The sequence below is a fragment of the Columba livia genome, chromosome 1 (genome assembly GCF_036013475.1).
Source record: "Columba livia isolate bColLiv1 breed racing homer chromosome 1, bColLiv1.pat.W.v2, whole genome shotgun sequence".
NCBI classification, from domain to species: Eukaryota; Metazoa; Chordata; class Aves; order Columbiformes; family Columbidae; genus Columba; species Columba livia.
In genome coordinates, this window is record NC_088602.1 from 205,317,890 (window position 1) to 205,333,365 (window position 15,476).

Below are 15,476 nucleotides of genomic sequence, written 5' to 3' on the forward strand. Positions count from 1 at the left end.
TTTGGTTCTCACTATTTCTGCACCCAATGAAAATGGTGTGGTTACTCTGAATAAACACACATTCAGCTAAAATAACCTGTCTTCACAGGGAGTTGCTTTTTCCCAGAGCCTGAGCCTTCCTGAATATGTGGGAGCTGCAGGGACATGTCCTTTATGCAGTGACACGTTTACATCGACAGCTCGTTAGTGATGCGATGAGTGGTGCAACAGCTCCTCCAGTGCAGGGCAACAAAGATGATTAAGGGAGTGGAGCATCTCTCTTATGAGGAAAGACTGAGGGAGATGGGTCTCTTTAGTTTGGAGGAGACTGAGGGGTGACTTCATTAATGTTTATAAATATATTAAGGGTGAGTGTGACAAGGATGGAGCCAGGCTCTTCTTGGTGACAACCAATGGTAAGACAAGGGGTAATGGGTTCAAACTGGAACACAAGAGGTTCCACTTAAATTTTAGAAGAAACTTCTTCCCAGTGAGGGTGACATAGCCTGGAACAGGCTGCCCAGGAGGGCTGTGGAGTCTCCTACTCTGGAGACACTCAAAACCCGCCTGGATACCTTCCTGTGTAACCTCATCTGGGTGTTCCTGCTCCGGCAGGGGGATTGGACTGGATGAGCTTTTGAGGTCCCTTCCAATCCCTGACATTCTGTGATTCTGTGATAATCTGTAATTGCACAGCGGCAAAAATCACAGGAGTATGTTGAGTAGCAGGAGCACTGAGTTGGCTTTGGATGGAGATGGGACATGGCTATTTGGATGCAGGTTGAACTGGGGAGGCTGTGAGTGACCAGTGATGGGAAGGATGGGTTAGATAATAAATGATGAGGCTGCTAGTAGCAAAGACGAAAGGGATTTCTGCGTGAAAAGACAATTATTTGATCAAAGAGGAAGGAGAGCGGAACAAATACCATGGGAAATGATAGACTGGTGCTCTGGAGTTGCCTCCCTCTGCCTGGTGGGACCATGGCTGCCTGCTCCACCTGTTAGCCACTGTCTCATACTGACTTCCCTGCTGCCTGCAGTGCCTAATTGCTCCTGCCTTTATATCATCCACCGGTTCCTTGCCTTTTGATTGACTGGATGTTTGTCCATCAGTTCCCACCCACTGGCCTTCTCGTTGTCACATTTGTTATTTTCAGTCCCCACCACCTACCCTGCTGTTCTCCTCAGGTGTTTCACTGGCCGTGGTTAGCCCTGGATTGCCAAATCCTGACTCTGCTCACACCACACAACCACATTTGATGTCTTTACTAACTAATCATGCCCCATCGTTACATTCTGTATGGTTGAGAATGGGTGGGCAGGCACCGAAAACCACCCTCGGTCCCCACAGGCACAGAGAGGCCTGCTGGGTCAGAGGCAGGGACATGCTGCTTTGTTTTCACCGCATGTGCTTGGAGAAGTGGAACACATCCCAACTGCTCAACTTGCCTCTTTATTCTCACTCTGATACAGTTACAAGGAGAAACCAACATCTGTTGGCCTCCATCAGTTGGGATGGCCTCTCCTCTGAGACTCCTAAGGGCCAGTTTTGCACCTGAAAGATGATTCAATATAAAAGCCTTAGACATCTAAACCCATAATTAGACTTTAACTAAGCACCCCTCTTCCGTCCCCTCTCAGTCTCAGTGACCTGGGGGCTTAGCCCACCTCTCCTCCAAGACAGAGGACATGGTCATCTTCATGACAGTGGCAAGTCTACTCCAAATCACGAAAAAACTCTTTTAACAGTCACTTGCATTTTTGCCAGGCATGAGCCCACCACCATGGGCTTGCAGGGAGCTCAGCATCCCTGCGCCTTGGGCGGAAGATGACTGTCTCCATCACCACGGCCATTGCACCACCATGGGGCTGTTTGCCCAGCATGCTGCACACCCTATCAAGCTCAGCTGAAGAGGGAGATGGGAACATTATTTTTTCCTCATGTTGAGGAGTCTCTTTTACTTCTGACTAGTTCCCTTTTACAGGAGATTTTGTAGAGAAGGCTTCACCAGTGGTAAAAATCAATGCTTTCTAGAGCATCTTCTGAAAATATGCTCATCAGCTGATGGCTTCATCACTGAGTGATGTGTCAGAGATCCTGGGCAACAGAAAGGAGCCCTTCCCAGGGATTGAAACCACCCTGGGCACCCCACAGCCACCGCCAGCAGCTCAATGTCTCAGGCGCACAGAGGAGGACATGTCCCAGCAAACAGCTATTACTGGTTGACTGTGCACAGGAGGTATTTTTTGCGTATCTCCTTAACAGCTGGAAGAAGGGTGGGAGAAGATGTTTTTATCACTTAAGAGTGATGTGCTGTTTCTCTAGGGCATTCCCTTGTGCAACACGCAGAGGCTCAGGGTTGGCAGGTGGGTAAGTGTTGCCTTCTTCTGAGCCCAGAGTAGGGTGTTCAGAGAAATCCTGGCCAAAGGGCTCAAGCTGTGATGTTCAGTTATGTTAAGAGGGATCTTAGCATATTTAAAACTGATCCTGCCATGCACGCTTTTCACAGATAAGAGGTCTTTTCCCTGGGCATGAGTCCATGGGCTGGTAGGGTATTGCCTGGGTCACTAAAGGTGTTTTTGCACAACTTTTTTCAGGCAGAATGAGCTCTGCCATGCTGTCTGAAAGCTGCTTAGCAAAGGATGTCTTTAATCTGTGTCACATTAACCGTGGCCACGGGGCTTCAGTTGTTTCAGGACATGAACGGCATGATATCGGGGCAACCCACAGAGCCATGCACTCGGTGGAGCTGGCTGTATCTGTGAGGCTGAGGGGGAAGCGAGTCCTCTAGCTCTGAGATTTGCATAATGGCTTTTACATCTTTAAAGAAAACCAGTTGTATTTGCCAGGAAAGCTCTCCAGAGCTACCTTTTGGGTGAGGTAACGAATGCCAAATACATTATTTACGACTCATTTGCTCATTTGTTTTCATTCAAAGCCTGAGCCAATTTTAACCATAAAAAAAAAGACTGGAACATCAGGAATTATAGCCCTGCCTTCATGTGTGGCCATGCAAGGTAGCGCAGCTCAACCTGCCAGAAGTCCTTCACGAATGAAAGCATGGAACTACCATGAGAAGGTGGGATTCAATAAAAGAGACACCAGAGTGGGATTTGGGAGGCCTGGGTTAGTCACTGGCCTCCTGCAGCCTTTGGGAAAAATCAGCCCAGCCTGGCCTTTGCCATTTCTTTCCACTCTTTGCCTTACTCATCTCTTTGGGCTCCAGGTTCTCTGGGACATGGGATACCTCTTCCCATCCATCTGCACAGCGTCTTGGGGCTCAGCTTTGTGTTGTTAATGCAATAATATCCCTGCTCATTGCAGGGGGGTTGGACTGGATGACCTTTGAAGGTCCCTTCCAACTCGAACTATTCTATGGTTTTATAAGCAGTGTTTCCGCTGCACTGAAAATGCTGCGAGTTCGAAAGTATTTTCTGAAATGGATCAAATATGAAACCAAATTGTGTCATTTCCCAGTAAATGACCTCCCTAAATGTTTAATTTCAGCTTGGTGAAAACATTTTGCTTTGAACCATTCTTAACTGAAAGCAGTCACTCCTTTTAAAAATTATTTAAATATTTCTTTTTAAATTTCACAGAAAAATAATTTTCTGGTTAGAGAAATTGGTTTCATTGAATATCAACAACATTTTGCTACCATTTCTGCTGCACTGTGACCCTGAAACAGCTGGCTCTGAACTGCTTTTCTCCATGGTTGCAGATGGCTGGGTAGCAGTTGCATTCTCATCCTACAAGTGGTTGAATTTTAGTAGTGGAGTGAGAGATCCCCAGTAACCATTACAGTCAATGTTCATCAGCAGTTACTTTATTCTAGTGGCTAAGAGAGTGCAATTTTCATTTATTGAAGAAGAAACTGCTGTAATCCTATGTCTTCTCTATCATACGGGAGTATACTGGAGCTTCGTTAATCACTCCAAGTTGCTGGGACATCATAGGCAGGAAAGCACTTCAAAGAGCAAAATACTCTGAACGTTACAAACTTAAACAAGAAAAACTCAAAATCACCATAAAAATCAACTTCAGAATTGCAAGTTACAATTATTTTATGCTGCTTGCCGCTGGGATCTCATGGATGAAAAAGGGCATTTTCAGGTTGTATTGGCTCACTGTATTTGCTTGATTGCTCTCTCTTAGTTCAAGTCAATCTCATCCGAGATACAGTATCAAGAAGATATCAGAAGTTGCATTCTGGTTAAAAGTAACCAAATCTGGATCCAAAATTCACATCTGAACATAAGACCTATGGGGAGAGGCTGAGGGAGCTGGGGTTGTTTAGTCTGGAGAAGAGGAGGCTTAGAGGTGAGCTCATCGCTCTCTAGAACTACCTGAAGGGAAGTTATAGCCAGGTGGGATTGGTCTCTTCTCCCAGGCAGTCAGCAATAGGACAAGGGGGCATGGGCTTAAACTCTGCCAGGGGAAATTTAGGCTGGATATTAGAAAGAAATTCTTTACGGAGAGAGTGGTCAGGCATTGGAATGGCCTGCCCAGGGAGGTGCTGGACTCACCGTCCCTGGAGGTTTTTAAACTGAGATTGGACATGGCACTTAGTGCCATGATCTAGTCAATGGACTGGAGTTGGACCAAGGGTTGGACTTGATGATCTCTGAGGTCTTTTCCAACCCAGTCGATTCTGTGATTCTGATCTGAATTCACATTGTCCGCTCTGGGCAGCTGTACTGCAAAATGCCACGGTGAGGGGAGTCTGAAAATCCCTGCTGCTGCTTGTTTTGTTTTTTTTTTTTTTTCTGGAATCAGCTTTTTAGAAATTTTGCTTCCATGTTGAATAGAGGGGATAGAGAGAAAAATCTGAGTTTGCCTAAATTGCCGAAGAATCCTTACTTGGGATTATTTCTCCTTCATACATGTGCTTTCTAGTTTTAGAACAGCAACAGATGGTGGGGAAAAGATCAGCAACAGGATAAACAGGAAACGGCATTATAGAAGCGATACCCTTTATAACTTACTTCAAGAGATCCTTTATGCTGCAATGACTGTGGCAGGAGGAGATGTCATGCCTGTCAGTAGATAAATATCTACATTATCCAGACATTGACCTTTTTATTACAGGAAGCACTTCGAGGTTGTCCAAAAGAAGACAGCATGGGAACTCCTGATCTCATTGGTCATTTTCCTGGAAGAAGATTGAGGATAACATATGGAGGCTCAATGCCTCCTTTCAAGACCATGTTGCCAAAATTAATGATCCAGTTTCAGTATTTGTGAAATCCCAGTGGGAGCAAGTGAGTGATTATTTTATATTTTATTATTTAATTTAATTTAATTTAATTTAATTTTGTTTTATTTTATTTTATTTATTTACTATTATCTTATCTCATTTCATTTTATTTCATTTTTTAATTGCTTACCCCTTGCTTATGGGCTGGTTCTTGTTTAAACATGTTTATTATTCTGAAGAACCTGCTAAATGGGTTTCTGCAGAAAATGCCTTTGGATTCGGCTCCTGTGGTGTTGCTGAGCGCCAGGCACCAAGTGCAAGTACAACATTTGTGCTGTGTCATCATCTTCCTCTGTTGCTGGGTATTATTGTTTCTCCATGGCTGGATGCTTCTATCTTTTAAAGCAGAACAATCAGGTATAAAGAATGTCAAATGAGAAATGAACTATGAAGGACAAATATTTCCATTTCTGCACAAATAACCTGTCCTTGTTAGCCTTGGATGGTAGTCCATGTGCAAAAAAGGAAAAGAAAAAAAAAGAAGCCATTATTCAAGTATCTGGATGAGCAAAAAATCAATTGCATGTTTATTTATGAAACATAAAGGCAATTCCTGGCCTGCAAGCCCAAAAAGGATCATTGTCTTATCTAATTTGGTCTTCTCTGGAGGAAGCCCATCATTTCCACCCTGTTTCCTGTTTGAGATTCTGTCAGGTTTCAACTTCTCGTCATGGCTGGGTTGACCATGCAAATGAATTCTTACAACTCTGCATGGCACATCAGTTAATAAAGATTACACTGGCAGCTGAGAAGAACTTAAAATATTATGTTTGTGCCAGGGTGTAAGCCTGAGCACAGGTGTTTTGTGATCGGCTTTGTGGAGGTGGCCTGTCCTGTACAGATTGAAGACTTTACAAAGACAGAAGGTTAGTCACTCCAGATCACCAAGAACATCAAGCCTTTGCCTCCATGCTTTAGAGTGACTGGTGACAATTTATTACAGGAAATAAAAAAATCTGTCTGTAGCTCTTACTAATTCAGAGCTTACTGCTGCATCTTATGCACCACAGAATCCCAGAATCCCAGAATGTCAGGGATTGGAAGGGACCTCAAAAGCTCATCCAGTCCAATCCCCCTGCCGGAGCAGGAACACCCAGATGAGGTTACACAGGAAGGTGTCCAGGTGGGTTGGAATGTCTGAAGAGGAGACTCCACAACCTCCCTGGGCAGCCTGTTCCAGTGTCTGTCACCCTCACTGTGAATAAGTTTCTTCTCAAATTTAAATGGAACCTCCTATGTCCCAGATTATACCCATTGCCCCTTTTCCTATCATTGGTTGTCACCGAGAAGAGCCTGGCTCCATCCTCATGACACCCTCTATATATTTGTGCCAATGATGATGAACATGATACATGGTTTGTTTATAACATTGATTTTCCTTGTCTTATATGAATAGCCAGAAATAAGCTTTAAAAAAATGAAGCAATGATATTGGCAATAATTAAATATCACTAAACTAGAAGCTGGTAGCTGTGTGACACTGTTTCTGCTGAGCTGGGCTTGGTCATTTATAGTTTGTAAATGCAAATTCTGCTGACTTTGGCAATCATTTCTATAGGGACCTGCTGCTTTTCCTTTTGTCACTGAAAGAATAATGCGGATACATTTGGAACAACTGGAATAAAATGTGGTTTTACCTGGCTCCCAGGCACAGGGTGATGCTTTTGAATGCTGCACTACAGACTCACATTTGAATAGAGCTATTGTCTGGAACCAGAACAAACTAATTTCTCATTTGTTCATTTAGTAGCCAGTTTTATGAAACTGTTTATCATGTTTTAATTCTCTCTGCATTAACAGGATATTCATATTTCTGATGCTCAGGCCACATCCTACCTCACTGCTTTCACCTTTTCAAAGAAAGAAGTATGAGTAAAAAACCGATCTCGACTCTGAAAAGTGGTGGACATAGAAAAGGCATCTCACTTGTGTAAGCCTGGATACTTTCTATGTTTTGAGAGTTACGCTTTCTGGCTAGGGAAGAGCCTGCAATTTTTACTACCATCAGGGCCAGTGTATCGGCAGAACTCAGGAACTGGAGTCTTTTCTATCTTCTGCATCATCTGAAAGAATTGATCATTAATTTCTAATTGCAAGACACACGGTGTAATCCCACCACTGTCAGACTGTGCTCTTGCTTACCCATGTGTAACCTTCAGGAGACACTTTATTACTCTTGATGGATGAGCCTGGAAGAGCTCATCTTGACTTTCAGATACTAAACTGCATTTATGCCCTGGAAGATGAGAATCTGGAGGGGAAACATTTTGCTAGTAAACAGACCAAATGAACATACAATAAACCTCTGAGACACAGTAATCCCAGAAACCCATGACACTATTAATAATGGGTCCTTTTCGAAGTGAAACCACACTTCATGCCCCAAAGCCTCCGAAATTATGTTTGGGTAAACTGCAGACATCACATTCCTTGGAGGGCAATAGCTTCTGTCTTCCATTTCTCTGATGCTGCTTTTTTTTCTCCCCTTTATCAGAGATGGATACAGTTCCCTTAAGAATCCTCATTCAAGTAGCTTCAATCTTTTTTTCCACTTTGTACTTATGGATCTTCTGGGCAAGATGGGTATTCTGGTTAGTGGAAAATGTTGGGGTTTTGCAGTTACTTTTTATTCTCAGGAAGGATGAAAAGAGGAATTTTTACCTGTTGACAGGGTGTGGGTGCATTTATATGTAAATGTACATGTTCCACTTCCTACCTATACCAGTTTTTATCTGGTGGGTAGCAGAGACACTTCTTTTTGTGGAAGGAAAAAACCCAATACCCATGCTCATTCCAGATTTGAGCCTGAGTGAAGCTCTGAGACACCACAATATCACTTTTCTGGGCTTGTTGTCTCTGTTATTGCCCCCAGTCCTCATCTTCCCAACCTGAGAGTATTTATTTCCTGAAACAAAATGTTTTACCAGCCATCTCTGTGTGTTGCTCTATGTGACTGTAGGCAACAACTCCATGCTCTTGGACAGCCCATGCTTGGGGAGGGCCCTATGTAGGTTTCCTCCACAACTTGTTAAATCAAAGCAAGAAGCCGCCACAGAACCTCAAAAGTACTTTCATGCCTTCTGCCTCCGTAAACACCTAATTTGGGTGTCAGTTAACAAAATGAGAGCTGAATACTTTAATGTTCCCCAGTGGTTGTGATTATAACTCACGGTACTAAAAATGCATCAGGAGAAGGCTTGCAGGTCTACCTAGAGAAGTTCAGCCTCTCCTCCTGCCCCCTGCACATCCTGAGGCCAGCCAAGAGATTTGCAGCCAACGTGCAAGGCTTCTCTTCCATTGTAGATGGAGCTTTACCCATGTCCTTGTAGATGGGGACATGATGTAGTATACGTGTGCTCAGGTTCCAGGCTTTAATGGTCAATGCTGAGTTTTGAGCTGGTTCTGTGGCATCCATGGTAAGTGCTTTAACCACACCGGGGAGCTGCTTATCTGCAATGAGTTTCTCACTCTCAGTGTGAGCTTAGGAACCAAATCCTAGCTCAACCATCACGGCTCAGGTTCACAGAGCACAAGAGGTGCCTCCTCCCCATCCAGGCAGAGCTGAAGCCAGAGATTGTGTTGTCCTTCCTTAGGAGGAGGCACATGAGCACCAAGGAGTTCATCCCCAATTTTGTATGGCAATGCCCACATCCCATCTGCGGGAATGGAATGATACCTACTGTGGCTGCTGTGTCACCTGCCCAGAGTTTACAGCTGGGACACTGGGCTACTGCTGCAGTTGTCAGTCTAGCAGTTTCCAGTGCTTTGATAGACTTTTTCATTCATTTTGTTTTTATTTTCTGAAAATTTACCTTCCTGCTTTACAAATGTTATTGATTAAAATGTGAGTTGTATTGCAGCTGGCACTGTAATAGCCTCATAAACAATTTATTTTTTATTTTTTTAGCCAGACTTGGGGGTTAAGTGGATACTACATTATGCCATTATTATAGCTTCAATATTATTATTTTTTCTTTAACCGGGATTGTTTATTATGCATGTGTTGAAGCACAAATATGGAACAAATGAATCTGATATCAAATTAATGCTGCGATCAGGTTTTCCCCCCTTCCCTCTTTAGTTGCCATAACAATCTGTGATCTTGAAGCAACAATAAAATTAGAATTGCATTAAAGGTGTTTACATCATGTACACTCTGTCTCCCATTATTATTTTTCACTATAATGAAAGCATTGAGTGTTTGCTTTGGAAGAGAACACTGTGAAGCTCTTGCCTTGCCACATCTCATGTTGTTTTTGCAGCCAAAAATTGTTTGTTTTGAGGAGAGGGAAGGATATTTTGGGCTGGAGCTTTTGGAGGAGGAGTGATTTGTTTATATTTTTTTAATATATAGTTTGTATATTATGTGTAGGATGTAATTTTGGGTGTGCTACCTTTACCTTTCAGCGCTTCAAAGAAATGCCTCTCAGCTTTTATATGTGGTGCAAATCTCCGCTCCTTCTACTGCCATGGAAAGTACATCTTCTAGTTCCTTCCCTTACTGACAAAAAGCAAAACAAAGCAACATGTGTGCAAGGAAGAGATTTCATCAGCATGTATGTGCCCATGTGCGAGGGTGCATATGTGTGTGTACCTATGTATGTATGTGATGCAATTAAACCCACTTTGCCATGACTGCACAAGCTTCTGCCTCTGGGGACAGAATGAAAGGAAAAAACACGATAGATGTCAGTTATATGGCCTAGTGCATGATTTGAAAGTACTCTGGTAGTTCAGCAATGAGCGTTATAGAAAAACATTTATGGAACAAAGAGCCCGTTATCTCTGTATCTCGACTGTGCCGGGCGCCACGGATCCCCTTTACTGCTGCTCTATCCAGTCTGGCACATTATTCCTTGCTGTGACATCTTTCTGTGTAGCCTTTGTAGATAAGCCTTGTGATAAAGCTCCCTTAAGAAAAATGGGAGTTTTTCATTTTTAAATACATAACGTGATCACCTTATGCTGAGGCTGGACTTGAATAGAAATACCATGAGAAGATTTTCCTTCTCCATCCGCTAAGCCTGCTGTTCTTAGACACAGACCATCCTTTGATTCTATTTTTTTTCAAGTTTAGCCTCTGTTAGGAGCACAGGATCCATCTATTGGTGAACATTGCGTGTGATTATTTCCCTGATTAATCTGAATATAAGACGTACAGCAACGAGCTAGTTCTAAAACGTTTCCTGGTGGCGCTAACACATCTTTGAATTCTTTATTTCAGATTCTGTACAACACAGATGAGAATTGCTACACTGGGCACAGGGATTTAGGGGGGGCAGGATAAAAGAAAATAAAATGCAGTGTAGTCTGAGAGAGGAATGTAGTTAGCTCTTGTAAGCCTCTGGAGACAAGATCTCTCCAGAGCTGGGCTCATTTAGTGATCCCCTCACTGACTCCAGTCCTGAAGATCAAAGAGCAGTGGATTAAGTAGCACGCATTTTGCAGTGACGTGCTGCTGGGGATTAGCTAGGTAGGAATCACCTAAGTAAAAATCACAGCATCATATACAATTTTGACTGGAAGAGACCTCAGGAGGTCCCAATCCAACCTGCCACTCAGGGCTGGGCCAGCTTCAGTGTTAGCTCAGATTGCTCAGGGATACACTTAGCTGAATTTTTGATATCTCCAAGGATGGGGATCCCACCTCCTCTAAGGACATCTGTTCCAGTGCTGAACTGCTTTCATGGTGAACATTTCCTTCCTTATTTCTAATTGGGATTGCCCTTACAGCAAATTACTGTGCCCATCCCATCCATGTAGCTTTTTGTCCTTTTGTGGTATACCCCTGAGAAACATCTGACTCCATCTTCTTTAGGCTGTTGAAGATACTTATAGGATCCCACCCTGCCTCTTCTCCTGAAGCTGTCTCTTGTCCCAGATGAACAAATTGACAGTCTCACCTCATGCATCATGTGCTCTGACTCCCTCATCCTGGACTATCACCAAACTGGACTCACTCCAGTTGGGTGATCACTGTCTTGGTGGCTCCAAACTGACCACAGTACTCTAGATGTGGTCTCACAAGAACCAAATACAAGTGAATAATCAATTCCTTTGACCTGCTTATGGAGCAAAGGATCTGCTCTGGGATACTACTGATCTTGATACAGCAGAACCTTTTGAAGCTGCTGCCAGTGCCAGCGACCTGTGTAATGATGGCCATAGGCCTGTTCTCACTGTATGAAACTCCCATTGATCCAGGAAAAAATCACTAGCTGTCTCAAAAGAAGTCCAAAGTCTAAGTGACATGGGGTAGTGGCTTTTACTCTTGATTCTGGCCTGTCACTATGAGGGCTAAGGTTTTTCAGAGCAGCTGGGAGTCTCCAACTACCAGTGACACGTGGCCTGTTATGGTTATGATCTCTGCCCCATGCTATGACCATGCTAGTTGGCTACAGGAGCTTCTTCTGGAGGCTCCCTGGGGAACCTGTTCCAATGTCCAGCACCTTCTGACTGAAGAACCTTTTCCTAATGTCCAACCTAAAACTCCCCTGGCACATCTTCCTGCCATTCCCTTGGGTCATCGACCACTAAAGAGAAGAGCTCAGCACCTGCCCCTTCTCCTCCCTTGTGATGAAGCTGTAGCCACCATGAGGTTTCCCCTCAGTCTCCTCCAGGCTGAACAAACCAAGTGGCTTTAGCTGTTCTTCATATGGTTTCCTCTCCAGACCCTTCTTGCTTGACTGTCACACTTCTGAGCTCCTACATTTTGGAGTAAATGCTTTACACCACAAGCATGGAGTGTTTTGAGAGATAAAAATCTAGCTGAGAACTTGATTACCTTGTTCTTGTGATGACCCAAACCACAAGGTTTGCTGCAACACTTCCACACGCTTGCTGTTGTACTTGTGCTTTCCTTTGGGTGACTTAGTGCTACACAGAGCTGCTCTGAGGGTACTTCAGTGATTTATAACATGCTTTCTAGTTGAGGGTATGTATTTATCATGTTACAACAAGCGAATGATTAATAGTTGCCATAGTGATAATGAGAACTTGAAGTCTTTGAGCACTACTGAGTCAAATGCAAGCCTTGGCATGTCTTTGCTGCAAAGCAGTCATGGCAGGGTCTTGAAAATAGAGGCTCTGGAACCAGCATCACTTAGTAACACTTTAACACCCTATGGAGAAAACATTAAAAAATAATCATACGCTTATTTATAAATGTGAAAAAAAACAGATGGGACAGACTCAGTTCAGGTTTTCCCTGTAAGAAGGCATTTAAATGTTTTTGCAGAATCTTTTTTTCTTTTTTTTTTCTTTTTTTTAAATAATATAATTGTAAGCTGCTGCTTTTTACTTCTGATATTCCCCTTCTTCTTTCTCCTAGCACAGATTTGCTCATTGAAATGTTATATGGACAAAATCTCTGCTTTCCAACATCCTGACAATGCTTCTCTTTAATCTAAGGCATGTAATCATTTCTCCTAAAGTTTGCTTACCAGCCATCAATGAGAAATCTTCACAGGGATGCACAGGTTTGCCCATCATTATTCCTTGAAATTCTGTGAAAGAAAATGTCATTCAGACACCTGTGAGGACAACGCAGCATCTAGGTAGTTGCTGAATCTTACAGCTTCTTGTTCAAAACCAGGTTGATCACAGGTCCCTCTACATCAAAAGCCTGTGCTGCACATTGCAGTGCTTGAAGAGGAGCTTGTTAGAGATGGGAAGCCCAGACCCAGTATCTGCTAATTTGGCTGATACATCTTAAGAGTCTCAAGTTGTTCCTCAAAAAATGGCTGTATGAAGGAAAAACTGTCTCGGTTATCCTCCACTGGTATCAGTTGGCTGCAATATTTAGCCTGGAAATGAAGATTCAACAAAAATATAAATAAAATTTTGAGGGCCAGAGTGGCAAAGCCCTCCTCTTTTACCTGATGCCTCCTGAGATCATTTGTAAATGAGACTCTCATAATGCACAGGGAGAAATAGAGAGCAGACTTGGTGTCCATTAACAACTACAAGAACTAATTAAATGAGAGGGAAGGAATCTGAAACCACTGGGACATGCACAAGCTTTGTTTTGCTTACTGGTGCACCAAGAAATTTCATCTGAGGATCTGGAAGATGAGTCGGCTGATTTATCCAGGAGATCAGATAAAGAACAAAGCAGGAGATATTGTGCCAAAATAAAGAACATGCACAATACTGTTTGGCATCAATGTGCAGGTAATATCCTCTGGGAGGAACAAGAAGTGATGACGAACCTCCCCCTTGTGTTATTTCTTCATTCCCTCTCCCTGCTTGGGACTTTTCCTGTGAATAGCTCTGAAGCATCAGTACCCTGTACTGTAAAATAGGTGTAAAATTGTTCTTACTTCTTCTGCAGCCTATGTTTGTGGGAATCTGAACTCACTGCCAGTTCTTTGGAGCACTGAAGGTTTGAAGACACAGCCTCCGGCCAGGGATACCAGGCAGTCCTCACCTCAACAATAGTAAATTAGAGAAAAGAGAAGAAGGTGCATTGCCAGGAATCCCATGCAATGTGATAGCTGAGGGAAAACAAAAATACACCATTTAGTGTTTCCAGCAAGTTATGAAGCATTAATTACTAGCCACTACTGCTCTGCAAGCCAATGTAAATTGGAGGTTCAGTGCTAGCAGGCATCTCCCATCAACTCACGCAGTCACCAGGCACCCGAAAAGCTTTGAGACCTGTGAGTCTCCATGGCTATGTGTTGCCAAACACATGCCTCTACTTGGCCAAATGTCTGATGGTTGCACCAATGTTGGCACGTGGCTCAGTCGCCATGAACTAATAAGATCCATGTGTTTAGGAGCCACCATCCACAGGCTACGTGTCCTGCACACAAAGCACATAGGTGGATCAGATATGTTGACTTTTCTGCATGAGATGATCTTGTGCTCTGCCTTTCTAATTAGGTCAAGAGGAACACAATGCTCCAGTAGCTTCGAGGACCTGGGTAACTAATTCAGCACTACAGTGGGAATTACTCCAGAGATGGTGTTTGGTCCCCTAGATGTATTTTAAGCACTGAACACAGCTAATGAAGCTATTAAGAGGCAGCAAAATTTTAGCTGTTTCAGTGAACCAGCTAAGTTGCAATGCCCTCAGACAGGCTGGAATGGATGTCTCTAGCACTAAAATGTCACGTTGTATGTGACAAAATTTTTGGCTTCACTCAAGCCAACATTTGGTCACTCACAGTTTCCTTGGGTTGCCCACAGCCCAGAGCCTATCTCAGCTGATGGTACCACTTTGTTTGCAGCCAGAACAGGCTTTGTGGGTTGCCAACATAATCCTGAGACTTCACATAAGCAACAGGTTTGTGTGTTATTTCTGAGCAATAAAATGTTCAAAAAAAAAAAAAAAAAAAGAAGAAATGATGAGTGAGAAGGTTTTTGAACAAGTTTTTGTTCAATTAGTGTAACTTGATTTATTGCTAGGTGAGCCCTCAAACAGCCTGTAATTACAGATCCACAGCTGCAAAGTAGGAAGATTATGAAGGTTAAACATATCAAGTCTTTGCATGAGAGGGAAGTGATCAATGGAAAAAAAAAAGTAAAGTTAACGAGAGATAAAAGAATTCAAGAGTGTGGCAGATAGGTTCATGCTAAGACATTCTGTAATGAAAGAAGACAGCCAGCAAATGAAAGCAGAAAGCCTTGATATTGCTCAGAGTACTATTAGAAATCTTAGATGTAGTCTTCTCAAATAACTCTCATTTTAAGGGCTAGTGTGCTTTCTTTTCAGTCCCAAATTCACCTGCTGTGTTAATGCAGTGTCCTTGCACATTTATTGCTGAAAATTAATTATTTGAGTAATAAGGATATATAAAAAAAAGATCTTCAAATAGGTTATAAAAGGAGTTGTTTTCACTGAATGGAAGTTGCCCACTGCATTTAAGTTTGCAGCATGAATAAATCTCTTTATATTCTCTTTTCAGTGCTTTCTCACACAGTGTCCCCTCACCATTGTGCTGGAAGGGAGAGAGAAATACAGTTTTTTGGGCTACATTGCCCCAGTAGGATTACTCTTAAAGACCATTTTCTGCTCTTTGCAATCTTAAATCCCATGGGAGGAAAAACTTCCCCTGCTGCCCCAGAGGCAGGCTTGCCCTCTATTACTTTTCACTTTAAGGAAATATTTTCCTGATCTTCAGCCTTTATGTCTCACTTGCTTAATTCCTTCCCACTGCACCTACTTAGATTCCCTTGTACAATCCTAAATAATTGATCACCTCCTTCATTCACTTCAAACACTTGTTGAATACA

General features: G+C 42.9%; 1 long non-coding RNA gene across 1 annotated transcript in view; it reads left to right on the forward strand.

The window, feature by feature from the left end:
- LOC110357069 (uncharacterized) overlaps window positions 1–10,184 on the forward strand; it is a 31,411-nt gene extending 21,227 nt beyond the window's left edge. Inside the window, exons 6-7 of the long non-coding RNA XR_002410500.2 lie at window positions 5,069–5,241; window positions 7,038–10,184. This is a non-coding gene — a long non-coding RNA (uncharacterized LOC110357069). The remainder of the gene's footprint in view (window positions 1–5,068; window positions 5,242–7,037) is intronic.
- Window positions 10,185–15,476: the final 5,292 nt, after the last annotated feature.